General features: G+C 38.4%; 1 non-coding gene across 1 annotated transcript; it reads right to left on the bottom strand.

The window, feature by feature from the left end:
* Positions 1-3,196: 3,196 nt before the first annotated feature.
* TRNAW-CCA (transfer RNA tryptophan (anticodon CCA)) lies at positions 3,197-3,268 on the bottom strand. The gene has a single exon. It is a non-coding gene; the product is annotated as a tRNA-Trp (tRNA).
* Between the last annotated feature and the right edge of the window lie 11,843 nt (positions 3,269-15,111).

Raw genomic sequence — 15,111 nt, 5'->3', positions numbered from 1 at the left:
TTCCAATGAGTCAACTCTTCGCATGAGGTGGCCAAAGTACTGGAGTTTCAGCTTTAGCATCATTCCTTCCAGAGAAATCCCAGGGCTGATCTCCTTCAGAATTTAGGCTTAAACAAATGAATAGGTGGTGCCATTAACTGTGATGAAGAGGACTTTAGTGGAAAAATCAACATTTCATATTGGGGCAGATGAAGTTTGAGATATCACCTAGAAATATCAAATAGAGAGTGATAAAAAAAAAAGTGACTGTAGTTCAGAGAAAGGTTAAGGTAGAGTATTTGACACATAGATGATATGCAAAGCCATGGAATTACAATTATCTTCAAGTGCTTACAGAAAGATGTGTGCATGCTCAGTCTCTCAGTCATGTCTGACTTTTTGTGACCCCATGGACTGTAGCTCACCACGCTCCTTGTAGATGGGATTTCCCAGGCAAGAATACTGGAATGGGTTGCCACTTTCTCCTCCAGGAGATCTTCCCTACCCATGGATTGAACGGGCATCTCTGGCAGCTTCTGCATTGGCAGGAGGATGTTTTACCAGTAAGTCACCCGGGAAGCCCCACAGAAAGATGAAGTAGATTTATTTGCAGTTGTTGCCCAGCAATGATATCAGATACTAGTTGCTTGATAAAATATTTTGAAAATACAAATGTCTTGTTTCTGTTCCATGCATTTTTGACTTAGTAGGTCTGGGATTTCTATCCATGGTGCAACCAGCTATGTGTATGTCTTTTGTTAATCTCCTCAGGTGAATCAAGATTGAGAATTACTGCTTTAAGGGCAGTGTCACGATAAGTGAATACAGTTAACATCCTCTGGTGCTTCACTGAGGATTAGAGAAGCCATTTCAGAATTGCTGTGTTAACAGTAGAGGGCTTGAACTAAAATACAGTTTGGATAACATTTCTTTGTCTCAGTTCTCCAACTCAAAATTGCCAAATTATTTTGGCTGTTACTTTGCAATTTCTCATGCAGTGCATGTGGCCACCCTATGACAGCCTATCGTTCCCTCTGTATACATTCTATATAAGTAAAATGAAGAAATTATGCAAAAGTTCTAATGCCGGAGCTGACAAACTTTCTTTAAAAGGGTCAGAGAGTAATATTTTAGGCTTTGTGAACTATACAGTCTCTGGAGACACTATAACTCTGCCCTCGTAGTGAGGAAACAGCCATAACAATATGTAAATTAAAGGTTGTAGATGTGTTCCAATAAAACTTTCTTTAAAAATCAGAAAGTGAACAAGTTTTGGCTGTGGGCCATAGTTTGACAACCACTGATCTAATGTATGGTGTGAGATATGAGAGAGGTCTCCAGTGGTACAGTGTGTACACAGATGATGGTGAAAGCTGGGATTTATCTGGACCACCTTTTCATTGCTCTTCGGTGCTATATTCTATAAAATTTTGGCAGCAGGAAATAAAAGCATAGGATTACATAGCCAACTTCAAATTGAAGATTATGGCTGCATTTCTTCTCCTGATCATGCTGTCCTTGCATATTGCATGCTATGGATTGCTATCATGTTAGGAAAAGGTTGAAACTGGAAGTTGTTGCACTACTTTGATGTATTATTACCCTTAGTTATGTGACTTGGACAAGTTATTTAGTTTCATAAGTTCACGTTCTTCTTCAGTAAATTAGGGGTAAAAATATGGCATATATTATTGGCTTATTGTGATGAATAAATTATAAAATAAATGATAGGCACTACAGTCTCTAGCAGAGCAAATATTCTCAAGTCATAATTAGATGTGGAATACAATTGTACATTTAAACATATAAGGTCATAGGTAGAGATATTGGTTTATGAATAAACATAGCAGTATGGGAACCAAGATAGACATGGATGGATGAATAGGGAAAGAAAAATCTCCTGGCCACTGGAAGTGTTCAAGTGGAGACTGGATATTCATTATCTGTAAAAATTAAACCAGGAAATCCTCTGAACTTCTGATTTTATATTTGCAAACTGAGGATAGAATCAGGATACCTAGATGCTGCTTACCACTTTCTTTTTTTTTTTTTTTTTAACCTTATTGTATTGGTTTTGCCATACATCAACATGCATCCGCCACGGGTGTACATGTGTTCCCCATCCTGAACCCCCCTCCCATACCCCCCTCCCCATACCATCCCTCTGGGTCATCCCAGTGCACCAACCCCAAGCTTCCTGTATCCTGCATCAAACCTGGACTGGTGGTTCGTTTCTTATATGATATTATACATGTTTTAATGCCATTCTCCCAAATCATCCCCCCAAAACTGGAGCCTATTATACAGAGTGAAGTAAGCCGGAAAGAAAAACACCAATACAGTATACTAACACATATATATGGAATTTATATGGTATGCTTACCACTTTCAATTAAGGTTTCCTGTCAGGGCAAGGTTGAACATTTTGTATCTTAAGGAGACAGAATGCTATGTTAGGAGAATCTTGGACTTTGGCATCACACAGGCTTAAGTTTGAAATTCCAGTTCTGCTATTTTACTGTTTGACATTAGGCTAAGTGTTTCATGTCTCTTATCTATTCAAAGGGGATCATAATCTTTAAAAGGATTAAATTATTGTGTGTATAATTAATTTAATCCTTTTAAAGATTATGATCCTCTTTAAATAAATAAGTCCCTGATAGCTCAGTTGGTAAAGAATCCGCCTGCAATGCAGGAGACCCTGGTTCGATTCCTGGGTTGGGAAAATCCTCTGGAGAAGGGATAAGCTACCCACTCCAGTATTCTTGGGCTTCCTTTGTGACTCAGCTAGTAAAGAATCCGCCTGCAATGCGGGAGACCTGGGTTCGATCCCTGGGTTGGGAAGATTTTCTGGAAAAGGGAATGACTACCCACTCCAGTATTCTGGCCTGGAGAATTCCATGGACTATATAGTCTGTGGGGCTGCAAAGAGTCTGACACGGCTAAGCGACTTTTGCCTTCACTGTGTGTGTGTGTGTGTATGTATAAATATATTAGTGCACATATATATTTTCACACACACACACACGGGCATGTTCATATGCTCAGTCATGTCTGACTCTTTGTGACCCTATGGACTGTAGCCTGCTAGGCTCCTCTGCCCATGGAATTTTCCAGGCAAGAACACTAGGGACTGTAGTCTGCCAGGCTCCTCTGTCCCTTGGACTTTCCAGGCAAGAATTCTGGAGTGGGTTGCCATGCCCTCCTCCAAGGGATCTTCCCAACCCAGGGATTGAACCTGGGTCTCCTGCATTGGAGGCAGATTCTTTACCACCTGAGCCACCAGGGAAGCCCTATATTAGTGTATATATATATGCCACACACACATATACATCCATATATATACAGAGAGACAGAGAGAGAGAGAGAGAGAGAAAGATCTACTGGCACACAGTGGATAATATTACTTTCCTCTCCAGTATTTTCTTTTTATTCTGAATACCCTCCTATACATTTCATGTGTCACCTAATGAGGTTCCTACCTTACGTTTCCTCCTTAATCCACCCATTTTCATTATCAAGAACAAAATTAAGTTTCTATCAAGTGCTCACTGACATTATTCTGGCATCTGAACTATCCGATGTGACATACAAAAAACTTTAATGTGTAGACATGCTAATCAGAAGGGAAATGTCAAATCTGCATACATTTCAAGTGACCCAACAATATTTACCTTCAAGCTAAGTCTCCTATTTTTCTGACAATTGCCTCATTGAGGAAGTGACTCATTCAGCATACCAAGCCTGATTCCATACAAGAACTTTACCTCAGACTGGTTTGAAAGCATCAAAAAGATGAATGTCACTGCCTTACAATTAGTAACAAGCCTAATTTGATTTGACAAATGATGTTGAATTTGAAGGGGTCACTAACCATTAGAGCTGTCGAGGACAAAGAGTGCCTTGAAGGTGGATCACAATGGAATGTTTAAACAGTTTGTTATGCAAATTTGCTTTCTACCTGTCAGGGGTGGGTAAAGGATAGTGATAGAGGGCTGGTGGGAAGGCCATGTCCAGAACTGATGACTGTCTGGCACAGTTCTTAGTTGTCACAGAGATAGTCTTGCAGAGCCCAGGTCAAAGACCTGCCATCTTCATTACCCAGGAGGCTTAGATAAGCACAACTTCTACCAGCAGTATGAGATAACTCTCTTCCATCTTCCATATCCATTTTCCATGGTCATCAAAGCAAGTAAGAGTAAACCGAGTTCAAAGCAAGCATCCCATGGAATGCTAACTCCTGAATTAGTGAATCATCTCTCAAAGAGATTGATGGATCCTCTGGAAGGTGAAACTGACATCGTATAGGGATGTGAACACGTCACAGTCCAAGGCGTCCCTCTGTCTCTTGTCCCATAGGCAAGCCTTTATCTCTTTAACTGTTCACTCTCCATTTTAACTAAATAATTTATTTCAGTTTTTAATCAAAATCTCCTTAAGGAAATCTGTGTCTTCACGTATGCCACAAACAGTAATTGCATCTTAGCATTTGTTCCATGGGGAGGGCCTTCATCTTTTGGTGGCTCCACAATCCCACTTTCTCTGTGAGTGTGATGTCACCATGGAGCTGGGAAGGTTTGACCTGGCCCACTCTGTCTCCTGGCTGGTGCTTGAACTGAAGCAGGTTTCCTCACTTGGAACAGAAGAACAGAGACCATAATATTCCTGTGCAATTCAGTGCCTCCCTGTATCTGCAGTAGGGCAGACATCCCAGGTGTTCACCTCCTTCATGATACTGTTCCTTACACTCAATTTATGATGATCAGATTGGTCCTGGAGGGTTCTGTGAGCCATGGTGCAAACATTAGTTACTATCCTAGTGGAATAGGAAGCCAGTGGAGAGTTTGGAGCAGTGTCTTCTTTTACAACATGTGGACAACAATATGCTCTCAGAGGGCCATTGTGAAATAATGTATGTAAAGCACATAGCAGAAGGCCTCTTACATAACTGGTACACAATAAATGTTTGCTACCACAGTGATGTCCATTAAATTCACAGCCTCTTTACCTTGGCCTTTTCTATATTTTATTTCATTTCTCTTTCTTTGGTGGAAGGGAGAGTACATAATAAATCAAAAGGATGCCCTTGCTCTTGAAAGCCTGATATATACTTATGAATAGTCTAACAAAAACCTAACAGTTCCAGACTACACATGCTTTTAGCAACTGAACCAAAGCCAGATTTCTTGCTTTTAATATCTTCATGGTGGGAGCTAAGAACATTTTGTGACTGAGGGAAACTTAAAGTTGAGTGTGACTGGCCTTTGCCCACTAATTCAATCACCAAATACATATGGAAGACCTCCATAAAGTTCAATGGCTTTTAACCCAAAAGTCCTGGATCAAATGTCAGCTCTGTTCTTTACTTAATGTGTGACTGTGAGTTTATCACTTAATTTCTCCCAAGTCTCTTTCCTCATATTCAAAATGGGAATACTTTAGAAGGGACTTTGTTGTAGGGGCTAAAACGACGAGGAAGAAAAACCCAGCATCTCTTGGTGTGAGAAGTCATAGAATAATACAAATAATTTTTAAATGTGGGCATCCATCATCTTTAAATTTTTTAAATGCCCATTATGTGGGCAACCATCATCTTCCTAGATGAACCAATTGCTAAGTAGGAATAATTTAGTTCAAAGTTCTACTACCTTGGAAAATTTAATTTCAACAATTGAGCATCCACTAGTAAAATTACTCTGATAATCCCTCTGAAAGATGTAACCCTGAATAACATCTGGCTCAGTTAGGACCCTTTAGGACAAAGCCCCATCCTAGCAAAGCATGCTGGGAAGCACCTGAAAGGGAAATCCAGCTTTCCATCTGGGTTCAGGAATGGGTATCTACACTATCCCGTTTCACATGTCCATATCTTTCTTACTTTTGTTATCACTAACCCTTATGCCGCTGCTAAGTTGAGTCAGTCATGTCCAACTCTGTGTGACCCCATAGACGGCACCCAACAGCCTCCTCTGTCCCTGGGATTCTCCAGGCAAGAATACTGGAGTGGGTTACCATTTCCTTCTCCAATGTATGAAAGTGAAAAGTGAAAGTGAAGTCACTCAGTCATGTCCAACTCTTAGCAACCCCATGGACTGTAGCCTACCAGGCTCCTCCGTCCATGGGATTCTCCAGGCAAGAGTACTGGAGTGGGGTGCCATTGCCTTCTCCCACTAACCCTAATACTACATCTATAAAGTAAATATTTTTATCTCTCTTTTACAGATGAGAAATAGAGTTGCAGTAAGTGGAAAGCACTCATCTAGTGTTTTCCAGTTGGTTAAGTGGTAGGTCTGAATTCTTTTGATTTTGATTTTTGCAGAGATTTATAAGATACCTACTTTGAATCAGATACTGTCATAGGTACCAGGGCTATAAGGGTGGGCAAAACATGCCTGATCACTTGGAGTTTACATTCAAGATTTGAACTCAGATCTGACCTGCTCTGAAACTTCCATCTTTCATCCAGACACAGTGCTTCATTGCAACGGTGCTGTGTGGGGAGAGGATCCTGACCCCAATTCGTTGAGTGACGATGGTCCCATTATGCCATTTTTATTCTCTTTCTGATTTAATCAGAACACTTGGTTAAATTAATATATAGCTTAGTCATGCATATGATCTTTTTTCCCCAAACATTTTTTTCATGGGGCTGTCAGTTTTTCAAACTAGCTTGATTTATACAGATATTTTATCCAGAAATAAATTGAATTAATTTAAAATGCAGAATAGAAAAGACTGCCAGTGTGCTAATAGCTCCATTTCCCTGATTAAGAGGGCTCTCTCCAAGATGGCATAAAGAATAAAGCCCTCACTGGCCTAAAATTCATTTGGATGATGGTCCTAGAAGAGAGATTCTAGAAGAACACTGTCCTGTCTGAAGAATAGAAACCTACCCCAAGTCCTGTTGCTAGACTGATTTTCAAAAATATTACTTTGTACATGCACTTTGGTCAAAAGCTTTTGTGGTTTTTCTATGCTTGCAGAATAAAAATTCCAAATCCCTAAAATTGTCATTCAAAGTCACAAATTTTTCTCAAACTTCTTTAGTCTTATCCTTCACCCTGCCACTTTCCCAAATTTTGGGAGGTGAAGATTGGAATTTGAGGCCCCCACTGTTATAGAGTAGAGGTGTTACCTTAACCAAGTCACTTTGCCCCTCAGAGTTTGCTTTATCTTTATCTATTCTTTAAAAGGAGATAATGGAATTTGTTCTCTCCTCCCTTAGATCTGAGGAGGAGCTCAAGTAAGGCAAAAAATTTTATAAACAGTAAAGTACAATGTGCAAACCACCTTGGAATATCTTTGCTCCACCCACAATGATCAACTCTTCTTCCATATATAACCATACACATGTCTGTTACGTGTCCTTTCTCCCTTTCTGCCACATGCATGCCCCCTCCTCCCTGGCTGTCTAAATAAGAGCTTGTCTTTCTTCAGAAGCTTGATCCTAAAAGAAATTAGTTGTTTAACCATCCTAGCCCTCAAGAGAATCTCCTCCTCTATTGACCTGCCATGGTTTCCATGCACGTAGGACTCGATCTTTGCTACCTTTTTGCTGTCATTCTTCAGCGTCTCACCAATTAGCTTGTAAACCCCGCAGGAGAGATTAAATTTTGCAGTAATCTGTGTTATTGCATAAAATATGAATTAGATTCAGCTAATACTTATTGCATGCCTACAACATGCCTGCTCTGCGTCAAGGACAATGGTTTGCTTCCTCACCATCTCCTTTACTCGTAAGACAGATATTACTCTTATTCACAATTTACACACACACAGATGAAGATTCAGAGCTGCTAACTCTTCATTGTTCCACATCTCATAGCTAGTACATGGCAGAGCTGAAACCTGATTCCAGGGCAGATTTCAAAGTTCATGTTCTTTTCACCAAAATATGCCATCTCCTTTATGAAGTGTCGGCTGATGCCCATGCTAATCGTGATGATGGTAGGTAACTGGGGCATCAAATGGGGTCTCTAGTAGCTCAGAGCACTAACCATCTGGACCTGATTATAACTGACCATACGGATTCGTATCTGACTATTCATCCTACAAATATATATTTCTCTGGCTTTTATGTTTTATATAGGTTAAGCATATAAAATACAGGAAATGGTATGGAATAAAATCTGTAATTCAAAACTTAAATGCCCTTATCATTACAATTTTAGTTATTTTTAACTCCTCATGCTCCAGTTTCCTCATATGAAATGTGAGAATAGAATTACCAGTCCCACAGGATAGTGCAAAGATCAGTTGAGATGTATAAACAGAAATCTGCATTAGTAGTTGTTATAATAATAGTGGGAAATGAGCAGGAATGATATCCAGTAACAGCTAGTTCATTCTAATTTATTGTGTGTGCCAACATCAAGTAAATATTCTCTTTGTAAAATCTCTGAATAGAGAATAATCTAGGCAATTAAGAGTTCACAGAAATTTGTATGGAGATAAAAATGATTCAGAATAATTATAAAAAGCAAAGTCTTCATAGAAATCTTTTAAGTATTTTTAAAGCCTGCACTCTAATGTGCTTTCTGTTACTAGAGAATTTCTACCATATGGTTATATATTGTCTAGGAGGATAAGGGGACCATTTCTGAGTGGGTTTGTGTCAAATATACTTACATATTTAATGCTACTAAGTACACACCCATATGTGTGCTATTGACAGAATGGGGCAAGAGAGACAGCTTTCATCAGCTAGCTCTGGCTGCTATAATAAAATACCACAAACTTTGTGGCTTAAACAACAGAAATTTATGTCTCACCATTCTGTAAGGTGGAAGTCCAAGATCAATGTGCCAGGTGATCTGGTTCCTGAATTTTAGTCTTCTTGCTGTGTTTCAGCACTGGCCCCCTGATCTTTACTTCCACGGACACTAACCTCATTCTGAGGACTTCATCTTCAAGACCTAATCTAAATCTAACAAATTCCCAAAGACCCCATCTCTATCACATTGGGTGTCAGGATTTCAACAGATGAATTTGGGTGAGGTGTAAGACACACATTCAGTCCATAGCACTGTGTAAGGTGAAGTCACAGACAAGTGATACATTCACTCTGCCATCAAAATAACCTCTTCCAATGGTGGTCAGTTGTGTGTCTGGAAGGCAAAGGATGGAGACTAATGGAATTAGTAGGGGAGAAGCTTTCTAATTAGATACAATATGGGACTAGAAGATATGTCTCTGTTGCAATACATGAATGAATTAATATATAATTTAAATAATTCCATTGAATTGGAACTGCTAGGATTTCCAAACTAGATTTCCCTCTACTATATGGACAGGACCTCATCAATCTTATCCCCCAGTGTCTATGTGGGTCTATTTCCTAAAATCACACAAATCTTAGATTTGTAATCTTTGGTAATGTAATGTCACAAAGAAATTGCTTTTCTCCTGTTACTATTCAGTTCAGTCATCTTCATATATGCTTACTCTTTACTAGTCACTTGTGTTATTTCATTTTCTTCTGTTTTGCATTTCCTGTGGAATATCAATGTCTTTTTACCAATTTCTAAGAATTCATTTATAACTAAGGATGTTAACCAATTGTCATGTAGTACAAATGAAATATATTTTATTGCCATCAATTTGCTATGGTATTTTGTTTTTTAGTTGTGTATTAAAATAGAATCATGTAGTGTTATAAAACAAAAGAAAGGAAAAAATCTTACATAAAACTCTAATATATGAATAGCAGAAGTAGAGTATATCCAGTTTAAATGAAGATGCAGGGACCAGACTTTTTTCTTGGCCTCTGTAGTAGTCTACTAGGGCTGCCATAACAGACTACCATAGACTGGGTGGATTAAATGACAGACGTTTATTTTCTGATAATTCTTGAGCCTGGACAACCAAGATCAAGTCATCAACAGTGCTGGTTTCTGGCGAGAGTTCTCTCCTTCCCTTGACAGCGGTTACTTTCTGACTGTCCTCTCATGACCTTTCCTCTGTGCACATACCTTCCTGATGTCTCTCCCTCGTATAAGGACACCAGTCTTAGGGCTTCCCTGATGGTTCAGATGGTAAAACGTCTGTCTACAATGTGAGAGACCTGGGTTCAATCCCTGGGTTGGGAAGATTCCCTGGAGAAGGAAATGGCAGGGAGGCACCAAGATGGCGGAGGAGTAGGACGGGGAGAACACTTTCTCCCCCACAAATTCATCAAAAGAGCATTTAAATGTTGAGTAAATTCCATAAAACAACTACTGAATGCTGGCAGAGGACATCAGGCACCCAGAAAAGCAACCCAACTCTTCGAAAGGAGAAAGAAGAAATACAGCTCCACCCACCAGAACACCGACACAAGCTTCCATAACCAGGAAAGCTTGACAAGCCACCTGTACAAACCCACACACAGCGAGGAAAAGCCACAATAAAGAGAACTCCACAAACTGCCAGAATACAGAAAGGACACCCCAAACTCAGCAATTTAAAAAAGATGAAGAGACAGAGGAATAGCCAGCAGATAAAGGAACAGGATAAATGCCTACCAAACCAAACAAAAGAGGAAGAGATAGGGAATCTACCTGATAAAGAATTCCGAATAATGATAGTGAAATTGATCCAAAATCTCGAAATTAAAATGGAATCACAGATAAATAGCCTGGAGACAAGGATTGAGAAGATGCAAGAAAGGTTTAACAAGGACCTAGAAGAAATAAAAAAGAGTCAATATATAATGAATAATGCAGTGAATGAAATTAAAAACACTCTGGAGGCAACAAATAGTAGAATAACAGAGGCAGAAGATAGGATTAGTGAATTAGAAGATAGAATGGTAGAAATAAATGAATCAGAGAGGATAAAAGAAAAACGAATTAAAAGAAATGAGGACAATCTCAGAGACCTCCAGGACAATATTAAACGCTACAACATTCGAATCATAGGGGTTCCAGAAGAAGAAGACAAAAAGAAAGACCATGAGAAAATACTTGAGGAGATAATAGTTGAAAACTTCCCTAAAATGGGGAAGGAAATAATCACCCAAGTTCAAGAAACCCAGAGAGTCCCAAACAGGATAAACCCAAGGCGAAACACCCCAAGACACGTATTAATCAAATTAACAAAGATCAAACACAAAGAACAAATATTAAAAGCAGCAAGGGAAAAACAACAAATAACACACAAGGGAATTCCCATAAGGATAACAGCTGATCTTTCAATAGAAACTCTTCAAGCCAGGAGGGAATGGCAAGACATACTTAAATTGATGAAAGAAAATAACCTACAGCCCAGATTATTGTACCCAGCAAGGATTTCATTCAAGTATGAAGGAGAAATCAAAAGCTTTTCAGAAAAGCAAAAGCTGAGAGAATTCAGCACCACCAAACCAGCTCTCCAACAAATACTAAAGGATAGTCTCTAAACAGGAAACAAAAACGGTGTATAAATTCGAACCCAAAACAATAGAGTAAATGGCAACGGGATCATACTTATCAGTAATTACCTTAAACGTAAATGGGTTGAATGCCCCAACCAAAAGACAAAGACTGGCTGAATGGATACAAAAACAAGACCCCTATATATGTTGTCTACAAGAGACCCACCTCAAAACAGGGGACACATACAGACTGAAAGTGAAGGGCTGGAAAAAGATTTTCCATGCAAATATGGACCAAAAGAAAGCAGGAGTAGCAATACTCATATCAGATAAAATAGACTTTAAAACAAAGGCTGTGAAAAGAGACAAAGAAGATCACTACATAATGATCAAAGGATCAATCCAAGAAGAAGATATAACAATTATAAATATATATGCACCCAACACGGGAGCACCGCAATATGTAAGACAAATGCTAACAAGTATGAAAGGAGAAATTAACAATAACACAATAATAGTGGGAGACTTTAATACCCCACTCACACCTATGGATAGATCAACTAAACAGAAAATTAACAAGGAAACACAAACTTTAAATGATACAATAGACCAGTTAGACCTAATTGATATCTATAGGACATTTCATCCCAAAACAATGAATTTCACCTTTTTCTCAAGCACACATGGAACCTTCTCCAGGATAGATCACATCCTGGGCCATAAAGCTAGCCTTGGTAAATTCAAAAAAATAGAAATCATTCCAAGCATCTTTTCTGACCACAATGCAATAAGATTAGATCTCAATTACAGGAGAAAAACTATTAAACATTCCAACACATGGAGGCTGAACAACACGCTGCTGAATAATCAACAAATCACAGAAGAAATCAAAAAAGAAATCAAAATTTGCATAGAAATGAATGAAAATGAAAACACAACAACCCAAAACCTGTGGGACATGGTAAAAGCAGTCCTAAGGGGAAAGTTCATAGCAATACAGGCACACCTCAAGAAACAAGAAAAAAGTCAAATAAATAACCTAACTCTACACCTAAAGCAACTAGAAAAGGAAGAAATGAAGAACCCCAGGGTTAGTAGAAGGAAAGAAATCTTAAAAATTAGAGCAGAAATAAATGCAAAAGAAACAAAAGAGACCATGGCAAAAATCAACAAAACCAAAAGCTGGTTCTTTGAAAGGATAAATAACATGACAAACCATTAGCCAGACTCATCAAGAAACAAAGGGAGAAAAATCAAATCAATAAAATTAGAAATGAACATGGAGAGATCACAACAGACAACACAGAAATACAAAGGATCATAAGAGACTACTATCAACAATTATATGCCAATAAAATGGACAACGTGGAAGAAATGGACAAATTCTTAGAAAAGTACAACTTTCCAAAACTCGACCAGGAAGAAATAGAAAACCTTAACAGACCCATCGCAAGCACGGAAATTGAAACTGTAATCAAAAATCTTCCAGCAAACAAAAGCCCAGGTCCAGACGGCTTCACAGCTGAATTCTACCAAAAATTTAGAGAAGAGCTAACACCTATCCTGCTCAAACTCTTCCAGAAAATTGCAGAGGAAGGTAAACTTCCAAACTCATTCTATGAGGCCACCATCACCCTAATACCAAAACCTGACAAAGATCCCACAAAAAAAGAAAACTACAGGCCAATATCACTGATGAACATAGATGCAAAAATCCTTAACAAAATTCTAGCAATCAGAATCCAACAACACATTAAAAAGATCATACACCATGACCAAGTGGGCTTTATCCCAGGGATGCAAGGATTCTTCAATATCCGCAAATCTATCAATGTAATACACCACATTAACAAACTGAAAAATAAAAACCATATGATTATCTCAATAGATGTAGAGAAAGCCTTTGACAAATTCAACACCCATTTATGATAAAAACTCTCCAGAAAGCAGGACTAGAAGGAACATACCTCAACATAATAAAAGCTATATATGACAAACCCACAGCAAACATTATCCTCAATGGTGAAAAATTGAAAGCATTTCCTCTAAAGTCAGGAACAAGACAAGGGTGCCCACTTTCACCATTACTATTCAACATAGTTTTGGAAGTTTTGGCCACAGCAATCAGAGCAGAAAAAGAAATAAAAGGAATCCAAATTGGAAAAGAAGAAGTAAAACTCTCACTATTTGCAGATGACATGATCCTCTACATAGAAAACCCTAAAGACTCCACCAGAAAATTACTAGAACTAATCAATGACTATAGTAAAGTTGCAGGATATAAAATCAACACACAGAAATCCCTTGCATTCCTATACACTAATAATGAGAAAACAGAAAGAGAAATTAAGGAAACAATTCCATTCACCATTGCAACGGAAAGAATAAAATACTTAGGAATATATCTACCTAAAGAAACTAAAGACCTATATATAGAAAACTATAAAACACTGGTGAAAGAAATCAAAGAGGACACTAATAGATGGAGAAATATACCATGTTGATGGATTGGAAGAATCAATATAGTGAAAATGAGTATACTACCCAAAGCAATTTATAGATTCAATGCAATCCCTATCAAGCTACCAACAGTATTCTTCACAGAGCTAGAACAAATAATTTCACAATTTGTATGGAAATACAAAAAACCTCGAATAGCCAAAGTGATCCTGAGAAAGAAGAATGGAACTTGAGGAATCAACCTACCTGACTTCAGGCTCTACTACAAAGCCACAATTATCAAGACAGTATGGTACTGGCACAAAGACAGAAATATAGGTCAATGGAACAAAATAGAAAGCCCAGAGATAAATCCACACACATATGGACACCTTATCTTTGACAAAGGAGGCAAGAATACACAATGGATTAAAGACAATCTCTTTAACAAGTGGTGCTGGCAAAACTGATCAACCACTTGTAAAAGAATGAAACTAGACCACTTTCTAACACCATACACAAAAATAAACTCAAAATGGATTAAAGATCTAAATGTAAGACCAGAAACTATAAAACTCCTAGAGGAGAACATAGGCAAAACACTCGCTGACATACATCACAGCAGGATCCTCTATGACCCACCTCCCAGAATATTGGAAATAAAAGCAAAAATAAACAAATGGGACCTAATTAACCTTAAAAGCTTCTGCACATCAAAGGAAACTATTAGCAAGGTGAAAAGACAGCCTTCAGAATGGGAGAAAATAATAGCAAATGAAGCGACTGACAAACAACTAATCTCAAAAATATACAAGCAACTCCTACAGCTCAACTCCAGAAAAATAAATGACCCAATCAAAAACTGGGCCAAAGATCTAAATAGACATTTCTCCAAAGAAGACATACAGATGGCTAACAAACACATGAAAAGATGCTCAATATCACTCATTATCAGAGAAATGCAAATCAAAACCACTATGAGGTACCGTTTCACACCAGTCAGAATGGCTGCAATCCAAAAGTCTACAAATAATAAATGCTGGAGAGGGTGTGGAGAAAAGGGAACCCTCTTACACTGTTGGTGGGAGTGCAAACTAGTACAGCCACTATGGAGAACAGTGTGGAGATTCCTTAAAAAACTGGAAATAGAACTGCCTTATGATCCAGCAATTCCACTGCTGGGCATACACACTGAGGAAACCAGAAGGGAAAGAGACACGTGTACCCCAATGTTCATCGCAGCACTGTTTATAATAGCCAGGACATGGAAGCAACCTAGATGCCCATCAGCAGATGAATGGATAAGAAAGCAGTGGTACATATACACAATGGAGTATTACTCAGCCATTAAAAAGAATACA

The sequence above is a fragment of the Bos taurus genome, chromosome 3 (assembly GCF_002263795.3).
Source record: "Bos taurus isolate L1 Dominette 01449 registration number 42190680 breed Hereford chromosome 3, ARS-UCD2.0, whole genome shotgun sequence".
In the NCBI taxonomy this organism is placed as follows: Eukaryota; Metazoa; Chordata; class Mammalia; order Artiodactyla; family Bovidae; genus Bos; species Bos taurus.
The sequence above is the reverse complement of the archived record's forward strand: the minus strand, read 5'-3'. Positions and strand labels throughout refer to the sequence as shown.